This window comes from Cervus elaphus, chromosome 6 (assembly GCF_910594005.1).
Source record: "Cervus elaphus chromosome 6, mCerEla1.1, whole genome shotgun sequence".
Lineage (NCBI taxonomy): Eukaryota > Metazoa > Chordata > Mammalia > Artiodactyla > Cervidae > Cervus > Cervus elaphus.
Window position 1 is genome coordinate 42,599,547 of NC_057820.1, and position 25,248 is coordinate 42,624,794.

The 25,248-nt window shown below is 40.8% G+C and overlaps 1 long non-coding RNA gene across 1 annotated transcript in view; it reads right to left on the reverse strand.

Annotated features, from left to right (window-relative positions):
- LOC122696546 overlaps positions 1 to 25,248 on the reverse strand; it is a 118,251-nt gene that overhangs the window by 20,841 nt on the left and 72,162 nt on the right. Inside the window, exon 2 of the long non-coding RNA XR_006341774.1 lies at positions 11,032 to 11,181. This is a non-coding gene — a long non-coding RNA (uncharacterized LOC122696546). The remainder of the gene's footprint in view (positions 1 to 11,031; positions 11,182 to 25,248) is intronic.

Genomic DNA, 25,248 nt, shown 5'->3' on the forward strand with positions numbered 1-25,248 from the left:
GACAGGGAAGCCCAGCGTGCTGCAGTCCACGGGGTCGCAAAGAGTCAGATATGACTGAGCGACTGAACTGAACGTGGATAAGAAAAGGTTAACAGAAATATGAAAATCCTTAATTCACTACCACAGCTCTCAAAAGAAAAAGAGAGAAAAGACTTTTTTTAGGCTATTCTAAGAGAGACAGTCCATTATACCATTTTCTTCTGTGTCAGTTTGCCCTAAAGGGATGCTGTTTCCTGAGTTTAATAAGGACCCTATTTCTTCTGAGCCCCTACAGTCTATTAATTACTGTGGTGGGTGCTTTGAGACATCGCAGCAATCATTTGTTAGATGATAAGAGCTCTCCTCATTCTGAGATTTTAGCTATCTAAAATTACCCAGATGAAACAGATGTTGCAAATATGAGTCCTTATTAGAATGTTTTCTTCTCGTTACCCAGCAGAAAACCGTGTTCCTCACAAGCCAGCCACACAGAGAGGGGCTGCCATAAAAGCTTCAACTGGGCCTGCTGTCTGTGACTCCTGCCTACAGGACCTCTGGGCACCCAAAGACATCTGGTTTGCATCAGATATTGCATCTGACACAATACAAAAAGCCAAACCGGAAGAAGCCAATGGAGAGCCAAGAGCAGTGTTACCCAGGTCCACTCCAAACCCAGTCCCCATTCCCACAACGTTACGCAAAGTAAATCTGCAACCTTTGCAACCAGGAGGCTAGTGCGCACAGACCTGTTTAATGAAGAACTGGAGGAGACGGACCCGTTCAGCATGCTGTTAGTGCTATGTGATTGATGTTCATACAGTGGGACTTTGTTCTGTCTGCAGGGAGTGTCTGTCTGTGGTAATGGTTTTATAATACAAAAAAGAGGAAAATAAAAGGGAGAAAAAGCTATCGGGAGACATATCCCAATAAATAATCCAAACTATTTCCCTTCCTCCTTTCTCTATCCCCCCAGCATGTCTGTTGTCCACCAAAAGTTCAACAAAGACATCGGTTCTTGAGCCAGGGCTGACCAAGAAAGGAGTCTTGTGTCTACAAGATGGGATCTGTGTTAGCGTCCCTGCCAAACTCTGGCGGGGAGCAGTGTGCCGCAAGCGTTGACTCACTGCCAAGGCAGGATAGATTCCAGAGCTCGGCAGTTGGGGTCCTCGGTCAAGAACACCCCCTTTCATAGGACTTCTGCCGGCACATTCTCAAGGCCGCCAAAAAAGGTTAATGGAGAAGATGAAAGGGTCAAGGGAGAACTTATTTTTTTTTTTTCTATAGTTTTTTTTTTTTTTTTTTTTTTAATTTTTTTTTTCCAGTGGGTTTGTCATACATTGATATGAATCAGCCATAGATTTACACTTATTCCCCATCCCGATCCCCCCTCCCACCTCCCTCTCCACCCGATTCCTCTGGGTCTTCCCAGTGCACCAGGCCGGAGCACTTGTCTCATGCATCCCACCTGGGCTGGTGATCTGTTTCACCATAGATAGTATACATGTATACATGCTGTTCTTTTGAAATATCCCACCCTCATCTTCTCCCACAGAGTTCAAAAGTCTGTTCTGTATTTCTGTGTCTCTTTTTCTGTTTTGCATATAGGGTTATTGTTATCACCTTTCTAAATTCCATATATATGTGTTAGTATGCTGTAATGTTCTTTATCTTTCTGGCTTACTTCACTCTGTATAATGGGCTCCAGCTTCATCCATCTCATTAGGACTGGTTCAAATGAATCCTTTTTAATGGCTGAGTAATAGTCCATGGTGTATATGTACCACAACTTCCTTATCCATTCGTCTGCTGATGGGCATCTAGGTTGCTTCCATGTCCTGGCTATTATAAACAGTGCTGCGATGAACATTGGGGTGCACGTGTCTCTTTCAGATCTGGTTTCCTCAGTGTGTATGCCCAGAAGTGGGATTGCTGGGTCATATGGCAGTTCTATTTCCAGTTTTTTAAGAAATCTCCACACTGTTTTCCATAGCGGCTGTACTAGTTTGCATTCCCACCAACAGTGTAAGAGGGTTCCCTTTTCTCCACACCCTCTCCAGCATTTATTGCTTGTAGACTTTTGGATAGCAGCCATCCTGACTGGCGTGTAATGGTACCTCATTGTGGTTTTGATTTGCATTTCTCTAATAATGAGTGATGTTGAGCATCTTTTCATGTGTTTGTTAGCCATCTGTATGTCTTCTTTGGAGAAATGTCTGTTTAGTTCTTTGGCCCATTTTTTGATTGGGTCATTTATTTTTCTGGAATTGAGCTGCAGGAGTTGCTTGTATATTTTTGAGATTAATCCTTTGTCTGTTTCTTCATTTGCTATTATTTTCTCCCAATCTGACGGCTGTCTTTTCACCTTACTTATAGTTTCCTTTGTAGTGCAAAAGCTTTTAAGTTTCATTAGGTCCCATTTGTTTAGTTTTGCTTTTATTTCCAATATTCTGGGAGGTGGGTCATAGAGGATCCTGCTGTGATTTATGTCGGAGAGTGTTTTGCCTATGTTCTCCTCTAGGAGTTTTATAGTTTCTGGTCTTACATTTAGATCTTTGATCCATTTTGAGTTTATTTTTGTGTATGGTGTTAGAAAGTGTTCTAGTTTCATTCTTTTACAAGTGGTTGACCAGTTTTCCCAGCACCACTTGTTAAAGAGGTTGTCTTTTTTCCGTTGTATATCCTTGCCTCCTTTGTCAAAGATAAGGTGTCCATAGGTTCGTGGATTTATCTCTGGGCTTTCTATTCTGTTCCATTGATCTGCATTTCTGTCTTTGTGCCAGTACCATACTGTCTTGATGACTGTGGCTTTGTAGTAGAGTCTGAAGTCAGGCAGGTTGATTCCTCCAGTTCCATTCTTCTTTCTCAAGATTACTTTGGCTATTCAAGGTTTTTTGTATTTCCATACAAATTGTGAAATTCTTTGGTCTAGTTCTGTGAAAAATACCGTTGGTAGCTTGATAGGGATTCCATTGAATCTATAGACTGCTTTGGGTAGAATAGCCATTTTGACAATATTGAGTCTTCCAATCCATGAACACGGTATGTTTCTCCATCTGTTTGTGTCCTCTTTGATTTCTTTCATCAGTGTTTTATAGTTTTCTATGTATAGGTCTTTTGTTTCTTTAGGTAGATATACTCCTAAGTATTTTATTCTTTTTGTTGCAATGGTGAATGGTATTGTTTCCTTAATTTCTCTTTCTGTTTTTTCATTGTTAGTATATAGGAATGCAAGGGATTTCTGTGTGTTAATTTTATATCCTGCAACTTTACTATATTCATTGATTAGCTCTAGTAATTTTCTGGTAGAGTCTTTAGGGTTTTCTATATAGAGGATCATGTCATCTGCAAACAGTGAGAGTTTTACTTCTTCTTTTCCTATCTGGATTCCTTTTACTTCTTTTTCTGCTCTGATTGCTGTGGCCAGAACTTCCAACACTATGTTGAATAGTAGTGGTGAGAGTGGGCACCCTTGTCTTGTTCCTGATTTCAGGGGAAATGCCTTCAATTTTTCACCATTGAGGGTGATGCTTGCTGTGGGTTTGTCATATATAGCTTTTATTATGTTGAGGTATGTTCCTTCTATTCCTGCTTTTTGGAGAGTTTTAATCATAAGGATGGCAGATGATCCATTAGAGAGGATCATAACAAAGCAGAAGAGAGAAGAGCAAATGGGAGAAGCAGATCCTGGAAAAGAGGCCAGGGATGCATGGGTGGGAATGTGACGTGAGCTGGGGCCGTGCCCCAAGAAGGGAAACAGTACCCAGGAGAGACTCAGCAGTTTGGTAAAGTGCTGGGTGAGAGAAAGGGCGTGTCCTTTCCTGATTCCTAACACTTTCTTGGGAAAGTAGGAAGCTAGGCCACCAGCCAAGAGCGCGGAGTAGGGAGGAAGTAATAAAAGCATGAGGATAAAGGAAACATCGTGAAGTCTTCATCAGGAGCTGCGGAGAGTGACTCACCTAGGAGAATGGGGTAGAATCGCATGCTTCACTGCCTGTACATGAATAGGAAATCACAGAAGTGTTTATTGCAGTATAAAAAAAGATGTTACCAAACAATAAAATGATTGTAGACTTATGAGTTACAACAGTTAGTGAACCACAGAACCACTGTAGCAAGAGCTTTTAGACTGATCTGCATAGGTTCTGCAGCAGGACTGTTCAGACTTGATTTTTCACATACATGTCATACACAATCACCCATAGTTTCATGTACATCACAGTTTGTGACATTAGCATGCTCACCTGGCTGGTGGAGCAGTGGCAGGTAGGGGCAGTTGCATCAAAGACTTCTCTCAATACCTCCACCCCACCCCCAGGCCCACAAGCCCTGTACCTGCCCAGCTCCAAGACCAAAGGGAGCCCGGAGTCAGCAACAGAGACTCGGCTTAATGCATGAGGGGGCTTAGAAGTCTGAAGCAAGGTCTTGGATCAACACCCCACCTGTGCGGTAGACAGCAGGCTGGGCCTGGCAGCAATCTTCAGCCCCAGGGGCAGGGGGAGGCTACCAGTTATGGGAGGGATTACATTAGGTTGATCCATCCGTTACCAGCAGAGGGAACCACCCCTCACTGTCCCTTGGGTGAGAACAGTCACTAGCTGGGGCGTGGGGCAAGTATGCAGGAAGGTCAGTGCTGTGAGTAGTTAGTAGGTGAAGCAGGCACTGGTCAGTAGGGGATGTACACAGAGCAAGAAAACAGCTGCCTTGAGCGGCCTGAATATACAGCCGCTTGACCCAAGGGAGTGAGCTGCCCCCACTCACTCTTCCAAACTCACTTTGAGAGAATCAGCAGGCACCTTCAGGCTGCCCTTGAAAGGAGATATTACCTACATGTATCTGGAAAGGATTGGGTAAAGAGTAAAACGTCACTGGTGATCATTGTTCAGATTTAAAGTGAGAATTTGGTGCACAGAATGCATCAGTATTTTTTTTTTTAACTCCCCAGTGATTCTGATGTATAGTCAGGATCAAGAACCAGTGTGCTGAAAGAGTGAAGCAAAGAAACAATTCATTCCAAGTACAGAAGTGAGTCACATTTTTTGTGATACACTTGAGTTGGTTCCTAAAATAGGATTTCACCCTGGAACATGGAGCAAAAATAAGTTCTAAGGCTGAAGAGAAAACATGAAGATTTAAAAACAAAAAGAAAAAAAAAATCACTCCAAGAGAGGGACAGGAATGGTAAGCTTAGCAAATGCTGAATGTTCCTTGAGATTATGATGTCAAGCACAAGAAGGAATCTGCAGCAACATGGGTAGACCTAGAGATTATCATACTAAGTAGGGTAAGTCAGACAAAGACAAATGTCATGATATCACTTACATGTGGAATCTTAAAAAAATGATACAAATGAGCTTATTTATAAAGCAGACTCACAGTCTTCAAAGACAAACGTATGGTTACTAAAGGGGAAAAGTTGAGGGGAGAGATAACAGGAATTTGGAATTAACATATACACACTACTATATAAAAATAGATATTCAACAGGGAACTCAATATACTGTAATAACCTAGAAAAACAATGGATTTATGTATGTGCATAACTGAATCACTTTGCTGTATACCTAAAACACAATACTACAAATCAACTATACTCCAATATAAAATAAAAATTAATTTTTAAAAAAGGGAGTATAATGATAGGTAAGTGCAGAGAAATGTCTGATTACCACGAGAGGTTCAACCTGTTTCAGGCACCAGGGAGCCACTGCAAGAATTTGAGGATAGGGATGATAAAGTTATAAGGCCACGTGATCTTTTATAAGGTCATAACACTAAACACCAACTAGAATTCTGATCCTGTAAAATCATGGGAAGTGTTGTGTAGATCATTTTTCATCTAATAAAAACACAATTTGTCTCACTGTCCCACTAATTCAGCATGTGAAGAGATTTCTTAATAGCTCTTCACTTTGAATCATTTTCCTAAATATTCCTAATTGAAGTGAACTGGAGTAACACAGTGGGAATAAATGGGGCCAATAATCCTGTAGGGAAAGTGTCTGTAGGTACAACAGGCCTGATTACCTACTGTTAAAGGGCGTGTATCTATATCTGGCCTAGCTTCACTGACTCTCTTCAGGTCATCAAGGAAAAAACATGAAACAATTTTAAAATATACACAGTTCTGTGTCCTCATATGCTTTACAGACAAAGGGTAAATCATGTTCAGGTAATACAAGCCTGAGAAAATCTATAATTTCTATACATACTTTTAAGAATGATTTTCAGTGTTTGCATAGAATTTAGCTTCTTGCTTGTAGTTTTTCTTCAATTACTATTAAAGTCAGTTTGCACTTTGTCTTGAATATACATCATCAGTGGCATGGAGAATGTAGACTGGCAATATCCCTAGAGCAAATGGAGGACAACTTTGCTATTCTTACTTCCCAGTGAATCTGCAAAGTGAGCATTTCACAGGTGGATAACATAGGAGCTGATCATATGTGATAGACATAAGGACGGTGTTCTGTCTTCATGATCCAGTATGAGACGAAAAAGAAAGGGTTCAGATTTCTTTGCAAAAGATGTAGATTCAAGAGAATCAATAGAACTTCTTTTAACAGTTTAATATGCAGTACTGACTATGGAAGGTACTTTACATCTCCACAATAGAGCTCTGGGTAGAATGAAAAAGAGTTTCACTCTGAGTTCAGCTATTTGTGGATATTTTGAATGTAGGAGCTCAACTAATGAAGCCTACCTACTGTTAATATCCTGCTTTCATGATGTGCCTAAAAGCATTGTTATTGTTTTTAATATTATTCATTAACCAAGAGCACATGAGGAGTAATGTAAGGACCTGTCTTAGAAATGGACTTGCTGTCTGGGAGGGAACGGAAATGCACTCAGAACAGATGCTGCTAGCCCAGGATTTGGTGGGAAGCAATAAGAAATGGCAACCCACTCCTGTACTCTTGCCTGGAAAATTCCATGGACTGAGGAGCCTGGTGGGCTACAGCCCATGGGGTCACAAAGAGTTTGACACGACTGAGCAACTTCACTTTCAAAAGTGCCTGAAGAAAGAAAATCAGCTCCAGCTTTCAGGCTTTATTTTTGTCAAACAAGTTTTCAGGTTGATGCTTCTAGACACTGGCAGACCCTTCCTTCCTGCTGCTTCCCACCTCCAGCCCCAAGTACATTCTGCCTCCTTCCCCTGGGTCTGAATCTGGCCTACCTAGCTGAGATCAGTGCCACTGGACAGGGAATGAACTAATTCTGCCTCAGTGTGCACCCAGAATAGTATTAACAACTCCACATGGGACAAAGCAGCAAGGTTCCCGGAGAAGGAGGGCCTAGGGAGAGCAGACCTATGCAAGCAACTCTGAGAAAACCGTTTCTTTCTCTTTCCCGAAACTTCACACAACAGAAACCATTTATTCTGCAATATTTGGAGCCATGACTTTATCTTTTCTGTTGCTTGCGTTTCTCAAAAGGTGAATTTAGTCCTTTGTCTCTGGTTCCTTTCTACTCTCCTCTCCCAGATAAGATGAAGATCAAAGATCTTCCTTTCTCTCTATTTTTCTTTTTTAAACACAGAAGGATGAATCCAATAGAGTTTGGAGGTCCATTAAAAACCCCAGTAACCCACTGAGTTAATTAACATACAAAGCAACTTTAATTTATGTATGGCCCAAGATGTTTCATTGAGAAAACAATGTGTGTTTTCAAAATAAGCACATTTACAAAAATATATACCGACTGGTATACCTTAACCATCTTCATGGGGGTCTGTAATCAACACACATGCCAAAAGAGACAGACAGTTTGAAAAGGCCAGACAGTTGGGAAGAGCTGCTTTGCAAGCCTGGAATAGATGAAGGATGTAGCAACCAAACATCATAACTTAGGCTTTATCACCATTCCCTAGATTAGAACATTTTCATACTCAGATAAACAAATGCTTTGTCTTATACAAATCTTTTTATTAATTTGAAACCATGTTTCAAAAGCTTTGACTCCTGTAAATTTCTCTTAGAAATTATCGGCCCTTTCATTAACCCTGATCAAACTGTCTTTGTATATATTAGGCTATACAAGATGGCTTATTAGTTGTTCTGGGTCTCTTGGAACAAAAGAGGGTAAAAAATGACGGGGACACTGTTGGGGGGGCATGCATAAAGTGCCCTGGAGCTCACAGCACCCAGAGACCTTCACAAATACAGCCGCCTGCCAGAGAGCCTACTGAATAACTCCCAAAGAGCTGCTCACATGCCCCAGGATTGTTTTGAGAAGAATCCTACAGCCAAGTTCCTCTTCTCGTGGACTCCTATGAATCCATGGATATGTTTTGGAGAAATCTTCATGTATTATGATTATGAAGTACATGTTTTCATTTCAATGATCTTTCAGAAACAGTGTAAGCACATTCTGGATTATCTGGGTACCCCTTTACATTGGGTATTTCCAAGTGGGGATAACCAAAAGTGGCAGCAGTTACCTTTTAATACAGGGCTTCTCGAAGCTGAGGTCCACATGTGGAGGGAACAAAGAGAACTCAGGTATGGACGCCACTGCTGTGGTCGAAAGCCAAGGACTGAATGGCAGCTTTTGTCTTCCTATTCTTCAATTTTTGGCTTGCTCCATACTAACGGGGCTCCTCTTTAAAACATTCTTTCAAGGCCAGTGAGAATATTTCTTATTTTCCATAATCAAACATCAAGGGAAATGTTCCTTAATGAATCTGCTTCCACATCGCACATTAAGCTCAGCGCAAGATCCCTCGGCATTTCACTTCTGGTTCTTCATTTTATCCCCTGTTTCAGGTATCTCTGTCACCTGTATTGACTACAGCAGAGCTCCCAAACTGACGTAACCATATCCTGTGGCTCAGGAGGTATGGAGAAATCCAGACTAGCCCTACCACAAACTCAGAAGCGCCTCGGGCTCTCAGATAACACCCCAGCAACACCCCCCCCCCCGGTTATCAGCATTCAGAGACTGTGGAATGAAATTCCAGGCAGAACAAATTCATCCTGACTTATGAATTTCCTGGAGTTTATTACAATGAACCAAACTTGGAAGATGTGATTGAAAAAAGTTCCTAATACCCCCCACCAGAATAAAATGTGTGAGCCAGCTGAAAACAGGGAGTTGATTTCCCAGACGATTCCTTGGATTGATTTAGATGCAGCCATCTCAAATCTCATACAGTTCAGATTAATACCCACTTTATCCTCCTCTGTTGCTCACTTTCTCACAGATGAATTAAATAATGCCTACCTGAGCCACCCCAAGTCCTGCAGGAGCGCAACCTGATTGCTCGGAAGTGGTCTATTACAGTGAGCATGAAAAGCAATCATAATAAATTACTACTTTTAACTCTCTCTCTCTCTTTCCCCCCTCTCTCTCTTTCTCTCTGTCTCTCACACACACACCACATCCTCCCCCCGCCACTGCTGCCTCACAGCAGCCCTCATGCTTCAATAGGCCAATTAAGATACGTGAAATAAACATGCAGGTTGAAAATGAGCCATCTCTCTTCAGAGTCGCCTGCAAATCGAACAGAGCTTCATTGCATTTGGTGTCAGGGGCAATTAACCCAGGTACTGTTGTATCTGACACTCCTTGTGACCTTCAAACGCTGCAGGTAAAGCTGCTGTTCCCTGACGCTTCTTGTTCCCCACCTCCCCTCTATCACCTCTCCGTCTTAGCTGTCGCACATTCCCACTAAGTATTTCTCTTCAACCAAATCAACTTTTTGACACATGTCTCTCATTGCTTTCTCTGTTCCTGACTTTCACGAAACATTCAGAGGAAGAAGAGCTGAAGCAATCCTGTTTCTAGGAAAGGAAGAGAGAGAAAGGAGATGCTGCATTGTCTTCTAATCACCAGCTCAATCAGAAATTTGGCAGCCTGGAAATGTCATTCGTAATATATGGAGCAAGTGCTTTTAAAACTGGATTATGGGGATTTTTTTCCTGATATAAAGCCAGGCGATTTTTTGCTGATGCAGCTAAATAAAATAATCCTTTCTTCGGTCCTTCCCTGAGGGACATTTTCATATTATTTGATGTTATGTGTCTTTTTTCTCCTCTTCGTGACTTTCTTTCTCCCATATTTATTAAAAGTTACAAAGTCTTCAAAACTTTTCTTGTAATTTTTGGTACATTTTCCACCATGTTCATGAATACACTGAAAATTCTTTCATTTTCTTCCACCGGCTTCTGTTTTGGTGGACTAATAATGTTGCTATTAAAAAAACACTCTGGATCAAAGAAAATATACTGAGCCTTAGATGTCAAAAGAATAAAGTTAAACTGCAGCTGATAAAATAGTTGAATGTTGTCTCAGGGAGCACAGAGTAAAAACACTATTCTAGAGAAATAGACCTTAGATACCATTTAGTCCAACCCACTCTTTTGCACACAAATCTAAGTTGTAAGATCTCTGTAAAATAGTCTAATAGTCACCACATGGAAAATCTATCAACAAGGCCCCTCGTGCTATCTTCAAAATATAACCCAAATCCAAATAAATTCTGACCACTTCCCTCACTCCCACCCAACCCAAGCCGTCATTACAATAGCCTCCTAATTAGTTTCTCTGCTTCCACATTTGCTCCAAAGTAAATATTCTATCACTGCAGTCATGTAAGGGCAGTGGGGTATGGGGGGCTTTGAAACATGAGTCAGACTGTGTTCTTCTCCTACTCGAAACCCTCCAAAGTCTTCCCATCTCAAAACCCAAAGTCTTTCCATGAACCAGAAGGCCCTCCATGACCTGGCCCTGGGGGCCCCTCAGGTTCCATCACCTTCCTCTCTACGCCTTTCTAACTTCCCTCCAAGCAGGCTGTTCCTTACACACTCAGCGAATACTCCCGATTTTGCCCTTGATTCACAGTTTCCACGTAAAATGTTCTTTTCATAGACAGTCTCATGTCTCATTCAAACCTCTGCTCAAATGTCACCTGCTCAAGAGGCCTTTTCGGATTCTCCTACATTAAGAGCCACCTCGCCAACATCTCCCATCTCTCTTCCTTTTCCTAGCTCAGTTGTTGTCATAGAACTTATATCTCTAACCCGCGTTCAACTAAATATCATCACATTTACTTACTCATGTGTTGACTGCATCCCCCACTCTAAAGAAGATGAGCAGAGTCTTTGCCTCTTCCACACAGTGCTGTATTTCCAGAAGAGACGAATCAGGCAGGAAGTCCCCGTCCTCAGACCTGTGGTCCGGTTACAGCTCTCTCTGTATAAGGATCTAGGAAAGAAAAGCAAAGATTGCCTGTTCTTCCTTCTGTGGTTTATGAAATAACCAATTGGGAATGTTTGAGATTTGGTATGAGGCAACCAAGGATCTAGTTTTGGCCCATCTGAAATATTAAAGGGCAAAACAATATGTGGGAATAAGGTCAAATAGTCTTAGTAGCAAACTATCTCTTTGTAAGATCTCCCTAGCATGACATGTTGGTTGTGGGAAGAGGGTGGGTATTTGTGATTCTAAAAATTATAAAATCTTTGTTAAAGTCTGAGAGGGGCATTATTTGACTTTCCTGTTGAATACGTGACAGTAAGGAGCTCTAAGACCTTAGAGAGAAGTAAGTAAAGGCTAAAAGTATGTGCCTTGGAGCCAAGCTGCCTGGACCCAAATCCTGGCTCAGTCACTTACATGATACGATGATTAATTTTATGTGTCAATATGACTGGGCCATGGGATACCCAGATATTTGGTCAAACATTATCCTGGGTGTGTCTATGAAGCGGTATTTGCATAAAACCACCATTAGAATTAATAGACCAAGTAAAGCGGATTGCTCTTCTTACTGTGGTGGGCCTCATTCAATAAGTTAAAGACCTGAACAGAACAAAAAGCCTGGCTCTCCCAAGAGTAAGAGAACTTCTCCAGCCTGGTGTTCTTCAAACTGGGATATTGAACTTAATGATACCACTCCAGTGACAGAAAGTGAAGAGGAACTAAAAAGCCTCTTGATAAAGGTGAAAGAAGAGAGTGAAAAAGCTGGCTTGAAACTCAACATTCAAAAAACTAAGATCATGGCATCCAGTCCCACCACTTCATGGCAAATAGAAGGGGAAAAGTAGAATCAGTGACACATTTTATTTTCTTGGGCTCCAAAATCACTGCAGACAATGACTGCAACCATGAAATTAAAAGATGCTTGCTCCTTGGAAGAAAAGCTATAACAGACCTAGACAGCACATTAAAAAGCAGAGACATCACTTTTACCAACAAAAGTCCATATAGTCAAAGCTATGGTTTTTCCATTGGTCATGTATAGAATTGTTGTGAGGCGTAAACAAGTTACTCTATATCAATTGTTTAAGCAGTCTCTAGCACATAGTAAGTATTAATTATGATGTCAATGTCAGCCATTACAGGGGCACCTCAGGCAGCACTAGAGGTAAAGAACCTGCCTGCCAATGCAGAAGACGTAAAAGACATGGGTTCAGTCCCTGGGTCAGGAAAATCTCCTGGGGGAGGGTCTGGCAACCCACCCTGGTATTCTTGCCTGAAGAAGCCCATGGACAGAGAAGCCCGGAATTCTACAGTCTATAGGGTCACACAGAGTCGGACACAACTGAAGCCATTTAGCATGCAAGCATGCACAGGCATTACAATTATTCTGGCAGCTGGGATCTTTTTTTAACAATAGCAGTTTTGTATGAGCAGTTTGCTCTAAGTAGAGTTTATGGAAGGGATATAGTTACTTCTGTTTTAATGCAGCTTACTCCAAGATCCCTGAAGCTATGATGAAAATATGGAATGCTCATTAACAAAATAATCCCTTCCACTTTTTATTTATTTATTTTTGGCTGCTCTGGGCTTTCATTGCTGCATGGGCTTTTCTCTCGTTGTGGCGAGTGGGGGCTACCCGCGGATTGCAGGGCACAGGTTTCTCGTTGCAGGGGCTTCTCTTGTTCTGGAGCATAGGACCTGGGGCATGCAGGCTGCAGTAGTTGAAGCACATGGGCTTAGAAGTTGTGGGTACTGGGCTTAGTAGTTGTGGGTACTGGGCTCAGTAGGAGCTCAGGCTCAGTAGTTGTGGTGCATGGGCTCCGTTGCTCTGTGGCATGCGGGATCTTCCCAGATCAGGGATCAAACCGATGTCTCCTATACTGGCAGGCAGATTCTTTACCACTAAGCCACCAGGGAAGCCCCTCCCGTTCACCTTTACCTAATATTCCACAGCAACACAAATGTCCCCAGCATAGTTACTTAGACTTTGTAAACCAAAGAGAAAAAAAAAATAGGTATGAACATTTAACAAGCTGTTTTCTAAGCACCAACAGTGTTTAAGGTTGGTATTCAAAGTCCACTTTACAAAAAAAAAAAAAGTCCACTTTACAGATAAGGAAGCAGGAGAGGAGGACACTGCCATAGGCAAGGTCATACAAAAGGGAGGACTTCTAACTCTCCAGCCCACTGTTTAACTCACTAAATTCATACAACCAGTGACAAGCCAAATCTCCCTTTTAATACAATTGGTCTCTGACACCTTGAAGCCACTGGAATCCCATGTTCACTCCGAACAAATATTCATCTTGTGCTACTTCAGCCTCCCCAGGCCAGTCTGGGACTTAAGGTTTAATTAAATCCTGTGGAGCTGTATTTTTGAAGGAGCTATTATCTTTAAGTGATTCTGCTTTATGAGTGTCTGAGAAAAGAGGAGGGAGAGAGAAAGAAGAAGAGAGAGCAAGAGGTGACAGAGATGAGAAAGAGTACAAATCAAGTATCTTTGATCTAAGTTGATTAGTTATGCATTTTTGCCAGTGGTAATTGAAAGACACTAGGAGAATGTGAATTACCCACGGAAAGCAATAGTGTGTGGCAGATAGTAGCCTGTCTCCATTACCTATGTCAGTGGTAGAACTGAAGTGCTGACACTGCACCATGGTTTTCAAAAGGCAATTTTGGACATCACATAAAACAGTTCTTCACTCTTACAATTTACATTTAGATGCTGCAGAAATAAGTTATGGAAGCAAATCTAAGTAGAGTTTACAGTTTCAATCAAAATTTCTCTTTTCTTGTGATGTTTATTATTCATCATATACAATGCCATTACACAGTGAGGAGATTTTTCAAGAATAGGGTTTTTGCATTGCCCAGTTTGCCCTAGGCATGGTTAAAACAGGGGGACAGGTCCTTCTGCAAAGTAAAAATTAACTATTCTTTAGCTTTCAAAGAGTGATTTTGGATGAACAAATATTTAGGGGGTTCAGAAAATGGTCAGAGCTAGCAAGTCTTCTCCTTCCCAGACATTTTTATTTCTGAAACATAGAAACAAGGAAACAGCACTTTTCCATGCAAATGGAATGCCCCCAGGCCTTTCTTTGCAATATTTATGATCAAATTATATTTTTTAATGTCTTTGGAACTCAGGAAACAATTGGAACTACATGATTAGCTGACGGTGCTATGTTTTTAGTACATGCAATAAATCTAGGTGTAAATCTCATTTCAAAATTGTATTCTCTGAGGTTGTTAGCCATTTGATCTTTAAATTTCCACATTTGGTGCAATCTAATTCAACAAATGGTAATTGCTTGCTATAGACTGGGCACTGTGGTGCTTAAAAATGACAGCACAAGTTCCTATGCCTAATGAACTCACAATTTAGTAAAGAGATGGGGCTTCTAAAAGAGACAGAAAAAAAAAAGGCAGAGACTAAAGCAAAATGTAGAAGACAGTATCATGAAGGTATATTCAAGGTGCTATGCGAGGTTCAAATGTTTCTCCCTCAGAGCTATGTATCTCAACTCCTTCAAAGTCATGCTTACCAATCTTCTATCATCTTGTTCATCCTACATGTTGCACTTACCTTGAGACCCACAGGTTAATTTCTTCATCCCTTAAAGACACAGCACCTGATTCACAGGGACTCTATACCTCTGCTCTTGATGATTTCAGTGTCTTCTTGAAATTCCTTCCAATATCTTGGATTTGTAATTTCTTTGCCTTCTCAGCTACTATGACCTAATCTTTCGGCCCCCTTCAGCTTCCTTCTTTTCTATACATAGTCACTACAAATGAGCACACTGCTTCCATCAGCTCAGTTCCAAGTATTCTGTTCTTTGAGCTCCATATATTATCCCTCTGGTTTATCCTCTCTAGTACTCCAACTCCAGCAAGCTTTTTGAACCCATCTATGTCTTCACTTCCCTGCCCCACTCTGACCCTGATTCTACAATCCATCATTATTATTACTATTTTATACATGACCTAACCTCCCTGATCCCAACCCTGATCATTGCAAACCCACTCTCAATCTACACGTGAATCACAAGCATCAAAGCCACCGGGGAAGTGAACACATGCTTATGCTGATTCATTCTGCTTCAAATTAATGATTACAAACTCTACTACTTCTTGACATGCATATTATTATATTTTCCCCAATCCATTCTCAGTCTTCCACTCTCCAGAGGAATATTCTGTATCTTCCTTTCTCTCTCAAACATCCAACACCCCTTCTCTTATCCTTTCTCTGAGCTAGGAGCTGACTAGTTACTCACTGAGAAAATGGAGGTAGCCAGAAGATCCACATCTTCCTACAGCCATAAACCCACCCGCATCTGTACCCATATACTCCTCCTTCCCTCCTGGTATTAACAAAACAGAGGAACCATTGACATCCATTTCAAAGGCCAGTCTCTTGACCCGTGCTTGGCTTTCTGCTCTTGCCTAATTGAGAATTTTGTACCCCTTCTCTCCTATATCAGTGAATTTTCCCTCTGGATTAGTCCTATCAGTAAACAAACTTAGAAAATTCCTCCCATATTTCAAGTTCCCCTCCAACCACCATCTCTTTGTCCTCCTTTATAGCAAATCTCAATTTTTTAAAAAAGTTATTTATACCTGCAGTGTCATATTCCTCTCTGCCAATGCTCTTTGACACAGACTTTTGTCTCCATCATCTCATGGTACGTCTCTTAATAGCCATCCCAATGATGATCATATCTCAACTCTTATCCAACCTCACATAGTGGCAGCATAAGACAAGGCCTATTATTCCTTATTCATTGAAAGACTTTCTTCACCTAGCCTCCAGGATGAGGATCCAACTATAAACTGACAATTTCACAGTCGATATTTCCAGCCATCCCCTCTCCCCAAGTTCTAACTCTGTGTCTTCAACTGCCAAATAGACACTGCCACTTGGATAGCTAACAGTGTGTGCATGCTAAGTCATTTCAGTTGTGTCCAACTCTTTGGGACCCTAAGGACTGTACCCTGCCAGGCTCCTCTGTCCATGGGATTCTCAAGACAAGAATATTGGAGTGGGTTGCCATGCCCTTCTCCAGGGGATCTTCCTGACCCAGGGATTGAACTTGCAGCTCCTGAGGTTCCTGCATTGCAGGCAGGTTCTTTACCCCTGAGCCAACTAGGAAGTAGATAGCTAACGGGCATCTCAAATTTAACATATACAGAAGTTACACTACATTTTCCCCCCTTAACTGTTTTTTCCTACAGTTAAGTCCCTCTCCAAAAAAAAAAAAAAGAAAAAATTCATTTCATCTTTCCAGTTGCTCATACCAAAAACTTTGAAATTATCTTTGACTCTTTTGTTCTTTCCTCCTACATCCAAACTAACAGCAAACTTATTGGTACCACCTTCAAAATACAGCCAAACCCACCACTTCCTATCACCTCCTCTGTTACCCTACTCTAAGCCATCACCTAGATTTTTACAATCATCTAATCAGACTGCCTATTTTTTACTCTTAACGCCTACATGTCTCTCCTCACAGATCCACCACTGATTTTTTTAATGTTAGTCATTTGAGGTCATTACTCAAAATATTCTAAGAGATTCATATTTCATTCAGAATAAAAGCTACAGCTTTTCCAAGACCCACCAGACCTACATGAACTGGTCCTCGGTCTCTCTGAGATTACCTCCTACCACCCTTCCCTGACTCGCTCTGCTCCAGGAATCTTCCTTGCTACACCCCATGCATCTTGGCAAGCATGAGACTGCTTCAGGGCCTTTGGCCCTGCTGTTTCCTTGGCTGGGAACAGTCTTTCTCCAGGTTCACTCTCTCCCTCTCCTGACATCTCTGCTCAAACAGTTACTGTGTCAGAGTTCCCTGAATACCTGTCGTTGCCTCTTGTCTTATCCTACGCTGTCACTAGACTGTGTGTCACTTCCCAAGTTAGCGTTACCATCACCCAAAATGCTGCATATGTATTTCTTCTGTCTGCAATGATGAGGAGTACCTAGAGAACAAAGATTTTATTTTGCTCCTTGCTCTATGCCCCATATCTCGAGGAATGCTTGGTACATTATAGGTACTGAAGAAATATGTATAAAGGGAATGAAAATTTCATGGGAAATTTCTGCAATACTTGCTTCATAATGTCCCCTGCACCTACCAGCAGCAACAAGAGAAGTGAGAGTGAGAGATAAGCCCTCCTTCCCCATGATTTTCATCAATTCCCTCGACTTTGATTGACATACAAGGTCAATAAAAACACTGTTTTCTCTGCATACGCAATCAAGGTAAGACCTCCAGGCTCCCTTCCAACCATACTGTGGCCCCTAAGCCTTGTTTACTAGGGAACTTGAGAACATCCCTACGTGTCCTGTCCCTCCCTTTCCTGCCCTCCAAACCCACAGCACTGTCTCTAATATTCCTGCTTGTCTCGGGCCACTCATTTTTATCTTTTTTGTGGGTTTCTCTTTCTCATCTCTTCCCCCTAAATTTTATTTTTCCGGAGACTTTGTCCTCAGCCTTCATTGCTCACTCATCGGTTTCATCCCATTCATTCCCATTAGCTACTATATATTTGTGAACGGCTCACAGTCCAGCCCAGCCCTTCACTACACTCCAGCCCTATGCATCTTCCTACTGCGCACCTCCACCTGGTGATCCCACGGGCACATTAAACTCAAGACCCTTGTATTAGTCAGAATAAGCTAGTTTATAGTGCAGTAAGAAGCCACCCCCAAACCTCAGGGATTTAACATGCAGAGTTTTACTTCTTGCTCACAGAAGGTCCCCTCAGACCTAGGTGTCTCTCCAAGGTAACTATTTCTGTACCCAGCGACCCAGCCAGGGGGCTTGAATCTGAGTGAAAGACCTCACAATAATAATGATGAGTTTTAGCCAAAAGCTGTGCATCACTTCCACTCACAGCCCATTGGCTAGAACTATTTCATAACTCCATGCAACTGCATACAAAATTCAATCTTCTGAGTTACTGTAAAGAGAGGTGAACCATCCATAAGCACCACCATGCTTTCCAACATGTCCAAGATTAAGAAGCCAGCATGGGATCATGCAACATGTAACCAAGGGACAGGAGGCAAGGCTTGGTCAGAAGCAGCTGCTGCCAGTACAATTCCCATTCACCACCTCCTTAACTTTCACTGCTCACATCACATCCAATCATTCTTCGAGCCTTACAGGTTCTACTTCCTTAAATACTGGTGTATTGGGGAATATTGGGCCTCTTTTCTCCATTACTGTTACCACTACTTTACTTTAGCCTCTCATTGCCTTCATTTGCAAATCTGTAGTCTTCCTACTCTTAGTCTCCTAATATATGTCCCTCCCATCTAGAGTGCCATCCATCATGACCATCCAACTTTAAAACTGCCTTTACCCCAGCCACTTTCTACTACCCTGTTCTATGTTTTCTTTTCTCAGCTGCCTTGTCACTATCTGAAATTATAAGTGTACCTGTCTACTTTTCCCCACCTCTGCTGCTGCACCATACACATAAATATGCATTGGAACGTGAGTTCCCTGAGATTAGGAAATTGACTAATAAGAGCTTTATCTCAGCTCCTGGAAGAGTTCTAGCACAGGGCAGATCTTCAATGTGTATGTGTGGAATGAAGAGACTTTCCATCATGAAGCTCAGCTGATGTTTATAAAACAACACTGACCATGTCATTTCTCAACTTAAATGCTCCAGGGATTCCTCATTGCATCTCCAGATAAAATTTCTGCTCCTTAGCAAATTTATGAGACCCTTCATGAAATATCGCTGCTTATTTCTCTGGAGTCACAGACTATAATCACCTCCTTCTCAAGGGGTTTTCTCTCCCAATGGAGTCTGAAACTCATTTTCCCTCTGAGTATAGTACTTTTCAAAGACAATCCCTCCCTTCACTTGATTAACTCTGATTAGTTCTTCAGGATTCAAGTTAGATAGTGCCTCCTCTAAAGGTTAGAACCTCCCCTATGTACTGTGATATGCAAGGCACTGTGATAGTTACTAGATTAGAACTAGAAACTGTGATAGACAGCAGGTTAAAACCAGGCCCTGGGCTAGATACTAGGTTACCACCGTAAACATGACGTATCTATGTTGTGACTGCACAACTAGTTGTAAAATCTAACTCTCAAACCTAGCTTAAAGCATTGTTCATGTAGAATATCATCGCTACCTTTACTGTTACTCCTACTATAGCTATACTTTTTTTTATCCAATGGCTTTACCCATCCAGAATGACCTGAAACTCAGAAGTAAGCAAGCAAATGTCTTTGAGTAGTCAAAGTGATATCACAAAGCTGATAGACTTTATAATCTGGCCCCCGGGTCCTCCCTCAGAACCTCATTATGGTAGAGTGTGCTCATTTAAAATACATTTCAAACAACCTTCACTATTTGGTTCACCAGCCCACAAGATGATAGAATCCACCAATCAACAACTATTTTATTAATTGCTTACTACACACAACACACTATGTTAAGTTGTGGGAATTAGAAGAAAGCATTTTAAAATGTCTTCATTCCAGGGGTTCATTGGCACACTCTATACTTTCTACTCAATCTTCCTGTGAACCTAAAACTGTTTTAAAAAGTAAAGTATATTGGTTAAAAAATTTAATTGCCCACTCCCATTCATTATAACCACCCACTTCATTGAAGAGGTAACAGAAATAAGGAGACAGGATAGAGGTAAATACATCACAAAAGCAAGAAATTAAATCTGACTTTTTCAACTAGGGAGGTCACGGGAGTAGCAGGGGAGGGAATGGGAAAATCAGGAACAGCGACTCAATAAGCATGGTAGTTTAGAGCTACTTATTAAAGAGATGAGAAACCCTACATACCTAAAGAACCTCTGATCTAGGACAATGAGAAGGGCACTCAGCTAAAAGCTTCAGGCTGAATTTTCACCTAGGTCTCTATTTGCCCTGCTGAGAAGTCTTCATAAAGTCATACTAGCTCTCTGAACCTCACTCTCTTCTTGTCTTTGTGAGGAAGCTGAACCAGACGGTCTTCACCAATGCCCACCACACTTTAAAATCCTGATTCTATGTTCAAACTTCTGACCTTGAGCCATCAAAATAAAGGTAAAATATATTCAGTATACTCTGATTTAAAAGGCAGGAAGGAGCAGGTATCATATATTTTAGAAGTCTTTATAGAAATGGCAATTTTCTAAAGTTTGCAATTTAGCAGGGAAAGTTTCCATTATCTAAAAAATCCATTTAAGTGGAACACTGCTATTCCCCACCTAGTGCTAGATAAGTGAAAATTTCACAGTGTTATTTAAACAGCCCGTGCTGGGCTGACCAAAATAGTTTTAGGCTAAAGAAACAGAGAGAAACCTTCAAAGGATTCTCCTTCCCCTGCAGTTTCTATAAAAACTGGCCAAAGAGGGTAAATCAGTCATTCCCAAAGAGAACCCCTTTAGAAAAGCAAGAGTTGCAAGGGTGGAGAAGTCAACTTCTCTAGAAGATGGACAGGCACCAATGCCCTCTACCTAACCACATCCCACCACATCTCGTATCACCTGAGCAGGGTACAGATGTGTGCTGCTGAAGCCCGGGACTGCGCTTTCTTGCACCAAAAAGCTATCAGCCAGCCAGTGCAGGGTGTCCAGATGGGCTCCTGTCCAGATGGCTATGTTTTAATGTTTTAAAACTAAAATACCTCTTTCCTTTAGATGGATACATCACATCTGAGAACAACTTCATCTCCAAAGGTGACTAATAAATGAGTTGCCAACTGTACTGGCTCTGGATAAAGGGAGACTGCCAAGCCCAGAGAGGCTGCTCACATCCACACCCAGCTGAGTAGGGGAGAGCTGACCCTGCTGAAAGCTCACACATTCTTTACTCATTCATTTGACAGTTTCAGCCCGCTACTATGTGTCTGGGCTTCCCAAGTGGCTCAGTGGGTAAAGAACCTACCTGCAATGCAAAAGACGCCAGAGATATGGGTTCAATCCCTGGGTCGGGAAGATCCCCTGGAGGAGGGCACAGCAGCTCACTCCAGTATTCTTGCCTGGAGAATCCCATGAACAGAAGAGCCCAGTGGACTACAGTCCACAGGTCGCAGAGAGTCAGACATGACTGAATCGACTTAGCACAGCACAGCACACTGTGTCAAGCACTGAATTAAACCCAGGAATTTAATGGTGGAGAAAAAATTAGCATGATCTTTGCCTTCATGTAATGTACTTTTTGTAAAATTACAAAAGTCTTATGAGCTACCAAAGATTAGTAATATTTCAGAAGAAAGTGAAAGTGTTAGTCACTCAATTGTGTCTGACTCTTTACAACCCCATGGACTATCGCCCACTAGGCTCCTCTATCAGTGGAATTCTCCAGGCAAGAATATTGGAATGGGTTGCCGTTCCCTTCTCCAGGGGATCTTCCTGACCCAGGGATCAAATCAGGTCTCCTGCATCACAGGCAGATTCTTTACCATCTGAACCACAAGGCTGATTCTATCTATGAGCTACTAAAGATTAATAATATTTTAGAAGACTTGGTGTCTAGGAAGGGGGAATATATAGGACTTCCCTGTAGCTCAGATGGTAAAAAAATCTGCCAGCAATGCAGAAGACCCAGGTTTGATCCTTGGGTCGTGAAGACCCTGGGAGAAGGGAATAGCAACCCACTCCAGTGTTCTTGCCCGGAGAATCCCATGGACAGAGGGGCCTGGTGGGCTTTAGTCTGTGGGGTCACAAAGAGTCAGACACAACTGAGTGACTCACACTACTACTACTGCTAAGGGGGAATATGGACGATGGACTGACCTAGTTGTGAGGTTAAGGAGAAGCAAGGAAGCCTTTCTCTCAAAGAGGCGGCATTTGATCTAAGAACACAAGGTTGAGCTGGCATTAACTTCAAGCCCTCTATATAAGTCAACCAATCAATTATTTACCATCATGGATCACTGTCTGTTAGCCCAGTATGCACAAATTCACACACCCAGGTATACAGCAAAATACAGTCGCTAGATTACTTTGCACAGCTTTCTTTCTGCCAATTTTACTCAAAATCTATTAGGGGAAATTTTTCTTAATATATTAAAATGAATGCAGATTTATTATGACAGAAAAAACAATATTTGAAGGTTTTTTAAAGGAAACAAAATTTCTAGATAGTTCTAGTCTTCTGTAGGATTGTTTTGGGCAACACTCAACCCCTCTATCCACTTTCACTTGTCATTACAGCTACTTCAAGAGAAAAGTACTAGAAGCTATTGATATCTCATTACTAAAAGAGTATCTCATTACTAAAAGATATGATTCAAGATTATTTCTGTCACTGACCTTTAAATAACAATGGGTTCGTTTCTAGTAGTAGCAAAGCAGTAGTAGTAACAGCCATCGTCTCAGTAGTGTGGCTACTGCAGCAGCAGTAGCTATTGTTATTGAGCAATAGTTATTAGCAATAAGTAATAATAGCAGTGATTGTTGTCACAGTCATAGTAGAAGTAGTAATGCATGGGTGCGTGCTAAGTCGCTCAGTCATGTCTGACTCTTTGCAACCCTTTGGACCGTAGCCTGCCAGGCTCCTCTGTCTATGAGATTCTTCAGGCAAGAATACTGGAGTGAGTTGCCATGCCCTCCTCCAGGGGATCTTCCCAACCAGGAATCAAACCCACATCTTTTATGAATCCTGTATTGGCAGGTGGGCTCTTTACCACTAGCACCACCTGGGAAGCCCAGAAGTAGTATAAATAGTAGTTAAAAGTGGGTTGGATCTGAATACTACCATGAATCAGTTGAATGAGATTGGACAAATTATTTAAATTTCCTACACCTTTAGGATGGTTTTAATAAAATATCTATCTCCTAAGACTATTGAAAAAAACTAAATATGTATAAAGGAAGATATTGGTACAAAACAAGCCTTCTATATGTAAAGGCTAATTTAATTAAAAGTATTATCTTATTTTTAGTATTATTGGTATTATATCTCAACATTCTGAGAGGAAGCTGGAGTAAAGGACAAAGCAAGTCAAAGTTAGTTTGGAGTTGACGAACAGTAAGTTATAAAATAACCTAACATCAGTCTGAATCAAAGCCACAATCATCAATAATTTCATTTAGGAAAGAAACGCCCTCCATGTGAGGTTGCCGTCATAATCTCGCTTAAAGTTTTAAGACATTTTAATCTCCCTATATGCACTAACTCAAGTTAAACTAATCCATGTCGCATTTCCCAAAAGAAAGGTTTATATCAAGCATCATTCATAATAGTATCAAAAAACAATAAAACAGGAATAAATTCAACCAAGAAGTTGAAGAAGACACAATGGGAAGACATACTCTATTCATGGACTGGAAGAATTAATATTTTCAAAATGACCATGCCACCCAAAGCCATCTACAAATTCAAAGCAATCCACATCAAAATACCAAAGATATTCTTCACAGAAATATAAGAAACAGTCCCAAAGTTTGTCTAAAGCCACAAAAGACCTAAAATAGCCACACACACAAAAAAAAAAAAACCTGAAAGAAAAAAAGAAAGTTGGCAGTATCACTACTTCTGAATTTCAAACTATACTATAAAACCATAGTAATAAACAGTATAGCTCAGGCACACAGACAGACACATCAACCAGTGGAACAGAAGAGAGAATCAAAAATTAAATCCTGGCGTATTTAGTCAGCTGATATTCAACAAGGGAGCCAAGAATACCCAATGGGGAAAAATGGTCTCTTCAATAAGTGGTGCTGGGAAAACTGGAGAAATGCAGCATGCAGAACAATGAATTAGACCTCTATATCATACTTCTAGCCAAAAATAAAGTTGAAATAGATTAAAGACTTAAATATAAGACCTGACAACTTAAAACTCCTGTAAGAACAAATAGGCAAGAACCTCATCAATATTGATCTTGGAAACTATTTGAACATGATGCTAAAAGAACAAATAGCAAATGTAAAAATCAACAAATGGAAATATATCAAGCTCATCTTTTACACTGCAAAAGAAACAATTAACTAAATAGAAAGATAACCTACCTAATAGAAAATTTTTGCAAACTATATATTGAGTAAAGGTTTAACATCCAAAATATATAAAGAACTCAGTCATCTAATAAAAATAATAGTAATAATTTGATTAAAAATAGGCAGAAGGCTAAATAAGAGACACTTTGATGAGGACATCAAAATGACTAACAGACATGAAAAGATAACATCACTAATCACCAGGATTAGTACAAATCGAAACTACATTGGGATATCACCTCATACCTGTTAGAACTATTATCAAGAAAACAAGAGAGGTTTAGGTGAGGATGTGGTGAAAAGGAAACTTTTATGTATTATCCATGAGGATGTAAACTGCTCCAAGCACTATGCAAAACAGTAAGGAAGTTCCTCAAAAAAACCAATTGAAACTAGATCTAACACACAATTCAGCAATTCCATTTCTGGGTACATACCCAGAGGAAATGAAAACAGAATTTCAATGAGGTATATATACCTCATATATGTTTATCATAACATTATTCACAATAGTTAAGATATGGAAACAACCCAAAAGCTCATCAAAGGCTAAAGGATAAAAAAAAAAGATAGTGGTTCATATACACAATGGAATACTATTCAGCCACGAGAAACAGGGATATCCTTCCATTTGCAACAACATGGATAGACCTTGAGCAGACTATGCTAATCAAGATAAGTCAGACAGAGAAAGACAAGTACTATATGAGATCCCTTATATGTCAAAACTAAAAAAGTTAAACCTATAAAAAACAGAGAGTAAAAATTTATTCAATTTTTTCAAAAAGGAGGCAAAAGAAAAAATATATCAAATGGGAGATGGAGTAATTGGTGTCTTTAAAGAGATGGACCTGGCATAACTTATTTGTTTATAGTTTCCTCCTTCTGGCTTCTTTCTTCTCTCTGGAGTAGATTGCCAGAGAGGTAATTACCCTCTGGTTTTCTACAAACCATTCTTTTGAAGAAAAGCAAATCATCTTTAGCACTTTAATCCTCACTACAGAACCCAATGTGTCAATGTAAGCCTTAGAGCTACTATCCCTTATATGGTTTTCCTATATCCTTACTAAGAGCCTTTCCTCTTCAGAGAG